Source organism: Meles meles, chromosome 10, assembly GCF_922984935.1.
Source record: "Meles meles chromosome 10, mMelMel3.1 paternal haplotype, whole genome shotgun sequence".
NCBI lineage: Eukaryota > Metazoa > Chordata > Mammalia > Carnivora > Mustelidae > Meles > Meles meles.
The window spans coordinates 30,947,229-30,961,185 of NC_060075.1; the positions used below are offsets into that span (position 1 = coordinate 30,947,229).

Consider the following 13,957-nt stretch of genomic DNA (forward strand, 5'->3'; position numbering starts at 1 on the left):
TACTGTCATTTTATTTATAAACAAGCTAACCTCAAATCTTCTTAATCATTTTTCTACAGTTTACAGAGGAAAAATAAAGAAGCACTCACTGATTCTAAGTGAAAATAAAAACAAAATATTATTTTTATTTGTAAATCTTATATATTTTTTAATGGCAAAATAGAAAAAGCATAGGATTGTTGTAAAGGTTAAATAATGAGGGGCACCTGGATGGCTCAGTCTGTTAAGCATCTGATTTCAGCTCAGGTCATGATCTCAGTGTCCTCGGACTGAGCTCCACATCTGGTTCTATGCTCAGCAGGGGGCCTGCTTGAGCGTTTCTCTTTTCCTCTGCCCCTCCCCCTGCTCATACTTGTTTCCTCTCTCAAATAAATAAATTCTTTTAAAAAAAAGATTAAATAATGAAAACAGTGTAGAAACATTAGTCCCAACTTGGCACATGGTAGGTACATAAATATGTGTTGAATCTGAAAGTAGAAAATAAAGTTGGATTATGCAATTGTCCAGAAGGTTGAATCTAAAACAGAAAACTAAAAATATTTACTAAAAAAAAAGTAAATTAAAAAATTTTTAAATTAAAAAAAAGGTTGCATCAGTTTAAGTATCTGGAACTGTCACGTGGAAGTTATTTTACTGCTAAACCATTTAAATGAGAACTAGAAAGCTATTTTCTTTTTTTTTTTAAGATTTTATTTATTTATTCGACAGAGAGAGATCACAAGTAGATAGAGAGGCAGGCAGAGAGAGAGAGAGAGGGAAGCAGGCTCCCTGCCGAGCAGAGAGCCAGATGCGGGACTCAATCCCAGGACCCTGAGATGACCTGAGCCAAAGGCAGCGGCTCAACCCACTGAGCCACCCAGGCGCCCTAGAAAGCTATTTTCTTTTTGGCAAACATTTTTATCATCAGGGCTGGTTGATGAAATTTGATGAATGAAAAAGATCAATATCACAAGTTCATATAACAACACGTTTCACATTTTTTAAATGTACTTTTTTCTTATATTCAAAATATCTGGACTTTTCTCTAATCATTTCTTTCTAATCATCCTTACAGTATCTGATGCTAGAGACATGTTAGTAATATTTTCATGAGAATGTAGATATAATATAGTTTTGTAATAAAATGAGACTATTTTGAAACAAAAAAGAAACACGGGATAAACCATTGCCAATAAATGCATAGGTGGAAATAGGTAATGGATTCTGAATTAATTTCCAAAAATTTAAATCTGTGCCATATATCAAGTACTAATAGTGATATGGTTAAATTTCTAGAGGTGAAATTTATGTGGTGGTTATGGAGGAGACTCATCTTTTTCTTTGGAGATAAAGACTATTTTCAGGAGATGTGTCATGGTGTCTATAACTTGCTCCCATGTGTTTCAGTGTGATTGTGTGAGTGTGAGTGTATGTATACGTGCGTTAGTGAGTATGGGAGGGTGGGGGGAAGGAAAAAAAGGTGGGAGGAAGGTGAAAGAAAGAGGGTGAGAGAAGCAAATAATACATAATTGGTGAATTTAGTGAAAATTATATATTTGATTTTTTAAATAAAAACTGGGTTAAAAATATTCTTTTTGGACTTACATTCAGAATCAGTTTTATTTTAGCTTCAATCATTCTAGAGAAATATTTCTACAAAAAGAAGTCTGCACAATCATCACTAGATAAAATTTACACAAAGAAACATGAAATGCATCTTGACCATTCTAATGTAAATAGTAGAGGAAAATGGAAAATTTCAACAGAGGCTTCCCTTCTTTAAAACTGGAATTTAACTATAGAGAACGTGATTCCTCTGAATTATCTGCCACAGAATAAGTGAATAACTGAGACATCAGCTGAGAACTAGGTTAAGAAAAGTTAAACACCTTGATTTCTTCAGAAACAACACACAATCTTGTTTTTAATATGAGGAGGGAGAAACATAAGGAATAACCTGGAATGGTGCATTTCCAAAATTTACAAATTTTTTTTCTCTAAACTAATTAGAGAGTTGAGGGGAAAAACCTCACTCATCTAGGTGATAGAATTAGATGATTCAGTAAGTGCTTTTTCTTTCTCATTTCTACACATCTTTAACTCATTTTCCATGCATTTTATAATCCTTCACTATTCAAGCCAGAACCAAAAACAAGCATAAAGAAGCATCTAATACAGTGCAATTTACATTTTATAACATATCAACCTTTACAGCTGTAATGGTGAAAATGTTGCAATGAGAAAGTTTAGAAGTAGACAGAAATGACAAACAAGGGAAATTGGTTTGAGTCAGTCCTAAGAGATAGCTTCTATTCAGCTGCAACTAAAATTACTTCATAGCTATGGGCAGACTCTAGCAAATCTGGTGTACACATCTGGTATACCTAATCTATTACAGGTAGTCTTCAGGAACATGGTTGTGCTGGTCTTTTAAAGAGATGGACATAAATCCTTCTTCTGGATAAAATGAGGCTAGCAATTAGAAAGGTCTTCATACGATTTCAGAGCATTATGAGTATGAATTAAATGTGTGTGTGTGCGCACGTGCACGCGTGTGTTTTAACATCAGATCAATGCCATTAAGTATAAAAAGAAATCTAATTCAAATGACTATTTTTCTTATGTTTCAACATAAATTCTCTATGTGAGTAAACAGAGTATATAGTGGGACACTTCAGTGGCTCAGTCAGTTAAGCAGCTGCCTTTGGCTCAGGTCATGATCCCAGAGTCCTGGGATCGAGTCCCACATCAGGCTCCCTGCTCAGTGGGGAGCCTGTTTCTCCCTCTGCTGCTCCCCCTGCTTGTGTTCTCTGTCTCTCTCTCTCTCTCTCTGACAAATAAATAAATAAAATCTTAAGAAATAAAAGACCATACATTATGAATAAAGTGGTTAAACTTTTTCTATGAATGTGGAAGTAAATAATAACACCTAACAATAAACTGCATCTTGCCTGAATATCCTAATTCCTATAACAAATGCAGCAATCCCATTTTTCTGTAACAGATTACTGGCTGCTCACCACACTGAATATTCAGAGTTAATAGGGTGAACATTCCTTCAGGTTCACCTGGGACTGTTTCTACCTGCTTCCCATACCTCATCCAATTAATAGCTCCTTTTCACTCTCATAATTATCCAATTTAGACAATGATTTATATGATAACATTACTAATATATTCTTGTGCTCAATGCTCCCACTGGCCGAGTTACATACTTAGAAAGAATGTTATCTTTTTCATGTCAAACTGTTTATGCTAGTTATACTTAATATTACACTCATGTACTTATATTAAAGAACATATAAGCTGATAAATATAAACAGGAAAAATAATTCTTTTTTAATAAAAACTGGGTTGAATCATTTAATCAAACTTAATAATTTGTTAGTATTGATATCTAGTTAAGTATGATCAAAAACTATAAATATATTGTAAATTTTGAATATTGATAATGATGTCTATATTGGGGGGAATAATTTTTTTAATTCTAGGGCTTTTTAAAATACTTTGTTTATTTGAGAGAAAGAGAGCAAGAGAACACTAGCAGGGGAAGCAGTTAGGGTGGGCCTTGATCCCAGGACCCTGGAATCATGACCTGAGCTAAAAGGCAGATGCTTAACTGACTAAGTCACCCATGTATCATATATTTTAGTTTTAAAAATATTTAGGTTATAGGTATTTATTAGTCACTACTGGAACATAATTTTTACATTAACCGAAAAATTTTTCATCAGTTTATCAGAGGTCTATTCTATTTACAATTGCTAACATTAGTATATTTTAAAAAGTATAATTCTTCTTTAAATTAATACAAACAACAACATACAGCTTGACACATTTTCACTACTTCAATTATCATTCTTTAGTAACAATGCAACCTTTCTCCTTTTTTCTCTTTTTCCTTTTCTATCAAAAATAAATTTTAACACCTTGCATCCTTATAAGTCTGTAAGTATTAAAAATCCCTGGGCCTGTTGCACGCTATCTTTTACTAAGGTTTTATTTGGGAGTCTTTTGATAACATACCATTTTTATGTTCCTTCAATGTGCTCAGCTTTCCCTAGCTATCCAGTCTCAATTTCTCAGCACAGAAGAAAAATTGGCTTCTAGTTCCACACATCTTGGCTTAGGGGAGGAGAAAAATATTGCCAGCCACACTGTATTTGCACTTCCAGTCATTTTGCAATAAGTGTGATACTCCTAAAGGAGAAAAAAAATCTGCCTCCATTTAAATATCAAATTAAAGTACCTTTAGTTTATTTATGGGATACTACCTATAACTGACATATTTCTTTTTTTTTTTTTAAGATTTATTCATGCATTATTTTAGAGGGAGGGACAGAGGGAGAGGGATAGAGAGAATTTCAAGCAGACTTCCTGCTGAGTGCAGAACCCCGACGGAGAACTTGATCTCATGATCCTGAGATCATGACCTGAGACAAAAATCAAGAGTCAGACGCTTAACCAACTTCACCACCCAGGCACCCCTGGCATATTTTCGACCCAGATTATTTCTAATAAATTTAATACAAAACATGATTTTCTTCTATCAGCTGTAAAACATCTTAGAAAGCAAAACAACTGTTTCTAACTCAGTGAGTGATTTCTCCTCAGTTGAGCACAATTGTATGAAGTAGTTTAAAAGAACAAAAAGAGTCATCCCAATTGTACTATGAATCAATCAGGAATATACTCAGCTGCAAGCCAAAGGAAAAAATAAAACAAGAAAAGAAAAACTAACCTACATTGGATTTCACTTTCCTCACCCTCAAGAAGTCTGGAGGAGGCAGTTACTGGTGTTGGATCAGCTGTTCAATGATGCTGTTAAAGACTGAAGCTCTTTATGGTTTTTGGTTCCATCTGATGACTTTGTGACCTCACTATCACAAGATACTCCTATAGTTCCAATTATCGTATCCCATTTTAAGACAATAAAAATGGACAGTCAAAATGATGACTTGCTGCATCTCCACTTTTTTATTCGGATAGAAAAGTTTCCCCAGAACTTATCACAGAATACATTCGTTTATATCCCATAGCTCAAATGTGTGTCATATATCTACCCTTAGATGTAGAGGGAAGCTGAAAAACTGTGTACTTAACTTCTACCATCAAAGTAAGGAAGACAAACCAACCAACAAACAAGCAAACAAAAAAAAACAAAAAGGAGAGAAGGAGCCTGGATGCCGGGTGATCCAACCTGCAGGGCATGTCACAAAATCTGTACAAAGGCTTGACCCAACTACACATAGGAAAGATAAAAAATAATTTGTTCCATCACTATGAAAAAAAAAAAATCACTCACCTCCATGACATTCTTTAAAAAAGAACTGTTGTCACTGAACCAGGAAGAATTCACGGTGTCTGTATGAAGTAAATGTCTGTTTTATCCTTTACTGTTTTAACTCCCATTGCTACAGAACTAACACATACTAGGCACTGAGCACAACTTTGATGAATAAAAGAATAAGCACCCCCACAAAGAGATATAACAGGATATAACTATTAAATGTTATAGGTGTTGTTGAACTGAGATGACTTACTTAAATGTAGATACACACACTTATTAATTCAAGAAAGATTTTCAGTAGCTAATACATAGAATTATTTTGATAGATGTTGTGAGAGAGGAATATAAATATATGAATGTAGTTTCGGTTATGAAGGCATACATTTTTCAACTGAACAAAAAATAAAGGGACTTCTTATATGTATCTTATACATATACATTGTTAAAATTATTGAATAAATAGTCAAAATTTAAAAAATAGGTTTTATTCAAGACAGAAAGAAAAATGACAATATGAGAATCTGGAGGGATACATTACTCATGATTTAGGGGGGTCAGGAAAATTTTATGGAAATTGTAACCCCCAGATCATTTCAGAATAGTTCATAGAAGTGTATATTCCTCCCTCTGTGATCATGAAAAAACTGGCAACTCCTTATTCATTCTTGCCAGGAGATACTCTGGTTGCGATTTTATATTGCTGTAAGATCCAAAGACATAAAGGGAGGTTAAGGGAATCAGAATTTATGGTGTCAGATTGTAGAGAGGAAGGATGTGTATGTTAACTTAAATGAATTGCCTCTATCAAAAGAGCTTACACTACTAACAGTTTTAACAATGAAAATAAACATTATGCATGGCCGTAAAGATTAAAGGCCATATGTACTAATAATGGATTGCTAATTAGAACATGGAAGGTAAGAGATGAGATTTAGTATTTGGTAGAGGATTATCAAAACTTCAGGATCTGTGTCAGGAGGCCATCTGCCCTTCCCTTGGCAGAAGCAATTTCAATAAACTGAGACAGAATGAGCAATTCAACTATATCTATAGCTACGTGAAAATGAATGCCACAGGAAGCAAATAACTATTTAAATGAGCATGCTTTTTAGTTTTTAAATATGGAAATGGGTCCTTGTTTTCAAACTGTTTCATGAAAACCATTGCTTATAATTATTATAATCCCAAAATGTACATGAAATTTATGTGGATCAAAATTTTCCTCCATTGATTTATAATCTTTTGAAGTTCTGAAGTCAATGATTCTGTTATTGTGCTCTAAAGTGCTCTATCTTTATTGCACATGCTTCTTAAGTCTAATTTCCTCCAACGTTTTGTCTTTCCCTTTTATTCATACACCAAATATTTACTCAGCACCTATTATGGGTCAAGCACAATACTAAGCATTCATATTTATCTGCCATTCTGTCCATTTTATTTCCAGTCAATGAATATTTGGATGAAATTGTATAGCACATACCTAAGGTAGTAAAAGTTGTACGCAATGACTGTTGAAATGGAAAAGATATAGAGAGGACTTAGCGGTTGATATGATGGGAGGATAATGGGATGGGAGTAGTGAGATGGAGAAACCAGAGTCTTCTCAGTGTGGAGAGGTACATCTTGGAATACTAATCTAGTTTATCTTTGTATTTTCTTACCTTTTTTCTTTGCTCCCATTTAAAATTCAAGGGTTTTTCTGTCCTATAGCCTATACTACAGCAGGAAAAAAATATTACTCAAAGAGGTGATTTCTTTTTTAAAATACCTAATGCATCAGTCAACTGTATCTGAATTTCTCAGCTAATGGAGACATTTATAGCTTTTCTGTGTATGCAAGATAATGTGGATTCAGAAAGGAGTATAAGCGATTTAGAAGAATAGCCACTTGATTTAAATAAAATGTAATACTTCAGTTACATATAGTCAAAACTTCTGCAAATGCATGTGTTAAATTGTCTTCTTAGAATGATTACAAACTTATCGAATAGATGGTGATTCTTTCTAGGAAGATTTGTAACATCTGGTTTTCATGAATAAATGATGTCCTCTGTGTCCATGTAGAATGGTGAATATCAGTAAGTGCAGCTCACATTCCCTCATCAAACTTGAATATTTGGGTGTGTTTTTTTTTTTAAGATATTATTTATTTGTCACAGAGAGAGAGAGAGAGGGCACAAGCAGGGGGTTGGGACAGAGGGAGAAGCAGGCTCCCTGCTGGACAGACAGCCTGATGCGGGATTCTATCTCAGGATCTGGGATCATGACCTCACCGGAAGGCAGACCTTTAATTCTTTTTTTTTTTTTTTTAAAGATTTTATATATTTATTTGAGAGAGAGACTGTGAGAGAGAGATGAGAGAGGAGAAGGTCAGAGGGAGAAACAGACTCCCCATGGAGCTGGGAGCCCGATGTGGGCCTGGATCCTGGGACTCGGGCATCATGACCTGAGTTGAAGCCAGTTACTTAACCAACTGAGCCTGCCAGGTGCCTGGGAAGGCAGACCTTAACGGACTGAGCCACCCAGGTGTCTCAAACTTTTTGAATATTTGAATTTGGAATTTAAATTTACATAAAACATGACTTTTGTATTTTTGAGGTAACTGCTACAAAAAATTCCTACAGAAAAAAGTGTTTATAAATAATAACACAGTTGACTAACTCCACAAAAAGCCACAAATCAGGGACGCCTGGGTGGCTCAGTTGGTTAAGCCGCTGCCTTCCGCTCAGGTCATGATCCCAGTGTCCTGGGATTGAGTCCCACATCGGGCTCCTTGCTTGGCAGGGAGCCTGCTTTGCCCTCTGCCTCTGCCTGCAACTCTGTCTGCCTGTGCTCGCTCCACTCGCTCTCTCTCTAATAAATAAATACAATCTTAAAAAAAAAAAGTCACAAAATCATTGTAATAAGTATGTCAAGACAGTTTATTTCCTGAAATTATTTCATATATATCTAATGTATAATTAATCACGTTTCCTATTGACCATACCAATTGACTGCATGGAAGCTTTAGTTGGCTGATCATGACATGATAAAAGTTGTTGATACTCTAAGTGACGGGGAAGAAAACAGTATCCCGCCACCATCTAAGACTGGAAACAGTTGTCTCTAACCACTTGGATCCAAGATAATTCATTCTTCAGCAAGTACTCTGCATGTTGAACTTGGAAAATAATGATCAGTAACCCTGGGCTTGAAAAGAAAAGAAAAAAACAAAAAACAAAAAGAGTGGCTATTTGCTGGCCAGCTTTCAGATTTGAACATTTCAAGTAAGAATTCTATTATTGTTAGCCTCACTATTAAAAGAGACCAATTGGAGGAGAGGATTTTATTTTAATGTACTATTAATATAAAAATGATGATAAAATTTTAACAAACACTAAGTTGGGACAATATTCCTTTTTTAAAAATCTTATTTTTAGGTAATGTCTACATCCAATGTGGGGCTCAAATTTACAACCCCAAGATCAAGAGTTGCACACTGGGACAATATTTCTTTCTTTCTTTTTCTTTTTAGTAAAATTTTAACTTCATTTAAAAATATGGAAAGCTTCACGAATTTGCGTGTCATCCTCACGCAGGGGCCATGCTAATCTTCTCTGCATCGTTCCAATTTTAGTATATGTGCTGCCGAAGCGAGCCCTGGGGCAATATTTCTAAGCTATTATTTAAATCTACAAATATGTTCACCCTAAGTATGCCTGGTGAATCTTTCTTTAAAATGTACTATTAGATGGCGGAGAAGTAGCAGCCTGAGACTACATCAGGTAACAGGAGATCAGCTCGATAGCTTATCTAAACATTGCAAACACCTACAAATCCAACGGGAGAGCGAAGAGAAGAAGAACAGCAACTCTAGAAACAGAAAATCAACCACTTTCTGAAAGGTAGGACTGGCGGAGAAGTGAATCTAAAACGACGGGAAGATAGACCGCGGGGGGAGGGGCCGGCTCCCGGCAAGCGGCGGAGGAACGGAGCACAAAATCAGGACTTTTAAAAGTCTGTTCCACTGAGGGACATTGCTCCAGGGGCTAAACCAGGGTGAAGCCCACGCGGGGCCAGCGTGGCCCCAGGCCCCGCAAGGTCACAGAAGGATCGGGGGTGTCAGAGTGTCGGAGAGCTCGCAGGTATTAGAACGGAGAAACCGGCTGCAAAGACAGAGCCGAGGACTGAACTCTCAGCTCGGGGTTACCTTGAACTGGTCGCGGGCTGGGTGAGCTCAGAGCGCGGCTAGAGGCTGGGGATACGGGAGTGATTGGGTGCTGTCCTCTGGGGGCGCACTGAGGAGTGGGGCCCCAGGCTCTCGGCTCCTCCGGGCCGGAGACTGGGAGGCCGCCATTTTCATTCCCGTCCTCCGGAACTCTACGGAAAGCGTTCAGGGAACAGAAGCTCCCAAAAGCGAACCCGAGCCGATTACTTAGTCCGGCCGCCAGTAAGGGCGGTGCAATCCCGCCTCGGGCAAAGACACTTGAGAGTCACTACAACAGGCCCCTCCCCCAGAAGATCAACAAAATATCCAGCCAGGACGAAGTTCATCTATCAAGGAGAAAGCAGATTCAATTCCTAAGACAGCAGAGCAATTCCAGAGGAGGAGAAAGCAAAGCACGGAACTCATGGCTTTCTCCCCATGATTCTTTAGTCTTGCGGCTACTTCAATTTTTTTTTTCTTTTTTCAATTTTTTATTATTTTTTTCTTTTTTCAATTTTTTTTTCTTTTTTCTTTTTTCTTCTTCTGCTAAATTTTTTTAAAAACTTTTACCCTTTTCTTTTTTAACGTTTTTTGACTAGTTCATCTAAATATATATTTTTTCTTTCTTTTTTATATTTTTTTATTTGTTTTATTTTTTAAATTTTTTTTTCTTTTTTTTTTTTCTTTTTTTTTTCAGAACCTGTTTTTTATCCCCTTCCCCCCCCCCCCCACAATTAGGGGTCTCTTCTGATTTGGTTACAGCGCATTTTTCCAGGGTCTTTGCCACCCTATTAGTAGTTTATTTGCTCCTTCATATCCTCTTATCTGGACAAAATGACAAGGCGGAAAAAATCACCACAAACAAAAGAACAAGAGACAGTACCGAAGGCTAGGGACCTAATCAACACAGACATTGGTACTATGTCAGATCAAGAGTTCAGAATGACGATTCTGAACATTCTAGCCAGGCTCGAAAAAGGCATGGAAGATATTAGAGAAACCCTCTCTGGAGATATTAAAGCCCTTTCTGGAGAAATTAAAGAACTAAAGTCTAACCAAGTTGAAATCAAAAAAGCTATTAATGAGGTGCAATCAAAAATGGAGGCTCTCACTGCTAGGATCAATGAGGCAGAAGAAAGAATTAGTGATATAGAAGACCAAATGACAGAGAATAAGGAAGCCGAGCAAAAGAGGGACAAACAGCTACTGGACCATGAGGGGAGAATTCGAGAGATAAGTGACACCATAAGACGAAACAACATTAGAATAATTGGGATTCCAGAAGAAGAAGAAACAGAGAGGGGAGCAGAAGGTCTATTGGAGAGAATCATTGGAGAGAATTTCCCTAATATGGCAAAGGGAACAAGCATCAAAATCCAGGAGATGCAGAGAACCCCCCTCAAAGTCAACAAGAATAGGCCCACACCCCGTCACCTAATAGTAAAATTTACAAGTCTTAGTGACAAAGAGAAAATCCTGAAAGCAGCCCGAGAAAAGAAATCAGTAACATACAATGGTAAAATATTAGATTGGCGGCAGACTTATCCACAGAGACCTGGCAGGCCAGAAAGAGCTGGCATGATATATTCAGAGCACTCAACGAGAAAAACATGCACCCAAGAATACTCTATCCAGCTAGGCTATCATTGAAAATAGAAGGAGAGATCAAAAGCTTCCAGGACAAACAAAAACTGAAAGAATTTGCAAACACCAAACCAGCTCTCCAGGAAATATTGAAAGGGGTCCTCTAAGCAAAGAGAGAGCCTAAAAGTAGTAGATCAGAAAGGTACAGAGACAATATACAGTAACAGTCACCTTACAGGCTACTAATGGCACTAAATTCATATCTCTCAATAGTTACCCTGAATGTTAATGGGCTAAATGCCCCAATCAAAAGACACAGGGTATCAGAATGGATAAAAAAACAAAACCCATCAGTATGTTGCCTACAAGAAACTCATTTTAGACGCGAAGACACCTCCAGATTGAAAGTGAGGGGGTGGAAAACAATTTACCATGCTAATGGGCATCAGAAGAAAGCTGGGGTGGCAATCCTTATATCAGATCAATTAGATTTTAAGCCAAAGACTATAATAAGAGATGAGGAAGGACACTATATCCTACTCAACGGGTCTGTCCAACAAGAAGATCTAACAATTTTAAATATCTATGCCCCTAATGTGGGAGCAGCCAACTATATCAACCAATTAATAACAAAATCAAAGAAACACATCAATAATAATACAATAATAGTAGGGGACTTTAACACTCCCCTCACTGAAATGGACAGATCATCCAAGCAAAAGATCAACAAGGAAATAAAGGCCTTAAATGACACACTGGACCAGATGGACATCACAGATATATTCAGAACATTTCATCCCAAAGCCACAGAATACACATTCTTCTCTAGTGCACATGGAACCTTCTCCAGAATAGATCACATCCTGGGTCACAAATCAGGTCTCAACCGGTATCAAAAGATTAGGATTATTCCCTGCATATTTTCAGACCACAATGCTCTGAAGCTAGAACTCAATCACAAGACGAAAGCTGGAAAGAACCCAAATACATGGAGACTAAACAGCATCCTTCTAAAGAATGAATGGGTCAACCAGGAAATTAAAGAAGAATTGAAAAAATTCATGGAAACAAATGATAATGAAAACACAACAGTTCAAAATCTGTGGGACACAGCAAAGGCAGTCCTGAGAGGAAAATATATAGCGGTACAAGCCTTTCTCAAGAAACAAGAAAGGTCTCAAGTACACAACCTAACCCTACGCGTAAAGGAGCTGGAGAAAGAACAAGAAAGAAACCCTAAACCCAGCAGGAGAAGAGAAATCATAAAGACCAGAGCAGAAATCAATGAAATAGAAACCAAAAAAACAATAGAAAAAATCAATGAAACTAGGAGCTGGTTCTTTGAAAGAATCAATAGGATTGATAAACCCCTGGCCAGACTCATCAAAAAGAAAAGAGAAAGGACCCAAATCAATAAAATCATGAATGAAAGAGGAGAGATCACAACTAACACCAAAGAAATACAGACAATTATAAGAACATACTATGAGCAACTCTACGCCAACAAATTGGCCAATCTGGAAGAAATGGATGCATTCCTAGAGACATATAAACTACCACAACTGAACCAGGAAGAAATAGAAAACCTGAACAGGCCCATAACCAGTAAGGAGATTGAAACAGTCATCAAAAATCTCCAAACAAACAAAAGCCCAGGGCCAGACGGCTTCCCAGGGGAATTCTACCAAACATTTAAAGAAGAACTCATTCCTATTCTCCTGAAACTGTTCCAAAAAATAGAAATGGAAGGAAAACTTCCAAACTCATTCTATGAGGCCAGCATCACCTTGATCCCAAAACCAGACAAGGATCCCACCAAAAAAGAGAACTACAGACCAATATCCTTGATGAACACAGACGCAAAAATTCTCGCCAAAATACTAGCCAATAGGATTCAACAGTACATTAAAAGGATTATTCACCACGATCAAGTGGGATTTATTCCAGGGCTGCAGGCTTGGTTCAACATCCACAAATCAATCAATGTGATACAACACATTAATAAAAGAAAGAACAAGAACCATATGATACTCTCAATAGATGCTGAAAAAGCATTTGACAAAGTACAGCATCCCTTCCTGATCAAAACTCTTCAAAGTGTAGGGATAGAGGGCACATACCTCAATATTATCAAAGCCATCTATGAAAAACCCACCGCAAATATCATTCTCAATGGAGAAAAACTGAAAGCTTTTCCATTAAGGTCAGGAACACGGCAGGGATGTCCATTATCACCACTGCTATTCAACATAGTATTAGAAGTCCTAGCCTCAGCAATCAGACAACAAAAAGAAATTAAAGGCATCCAAATTGGTAAAGAAGAAGTCAAACTATCACTCTTCGCAGATGATATGATACTATATGTGGAAAACCCAAAAGACTCCACTCCAAAACTGCTAGAACTTGTCCAGGAATTCAGTAAAGTGTCAGGATATAAAATCAATGCACAGAAATCAGTTGCATTTCTGTACACCAACAACAAGACTGAGAAAGAGAAATTAAGGAGTCAATCCCATTCACAATTGTACCCAAAACTATAAGATACCTAGGAATAAACCTAACCAAAGAGACTAAGAATCTATACACAGAAAATTATAAAGTACTCATGAAAGAAATTGAGGAAGACACAAAAAAATGGAAAAATGTTCCATGCTCCTGGATTGGAAGAATAAATATTGTGAAAATGTCTATGCTACCTAAAGCAATCTACACATTTAATGCAATCCCTATCAAAATACCATCCATTTTTTTCAAAGAAATGGAACAAATAATCCTAAAATTTATATGGAACCAGAAAAGACCTCGAATAGCCAAAGGAATATTGAAGAACAAAGCCAAAGTTGGTGGCATCACAATTCCGGACTTCAAGCTCTATTACAAAGCTGTCATCATCAAGACAGCATGGTACTGGCACAAAA

The 13,957-nt window shown here is 36.9% G+C and overlaps 1 non-coding gene across 1 annotated transcript; it reads right to left on the reverse strand.

The window, feature by feature from the left end:
- Nucleotides 1–8,802: 8,802 nt before the first annotated feature.
- On the reverse strand, nt 8,803–8,909 carry LOC123952361. Its single transcript, XR_006820615.1, has one exon. It is a non-coding gene; the product is annotated as a U6 spliceosomal RNA (small nuclear RNA).
- Between the last annotated feature and the right edge of the window lie 5,048 nt (nt 8,910–13,957).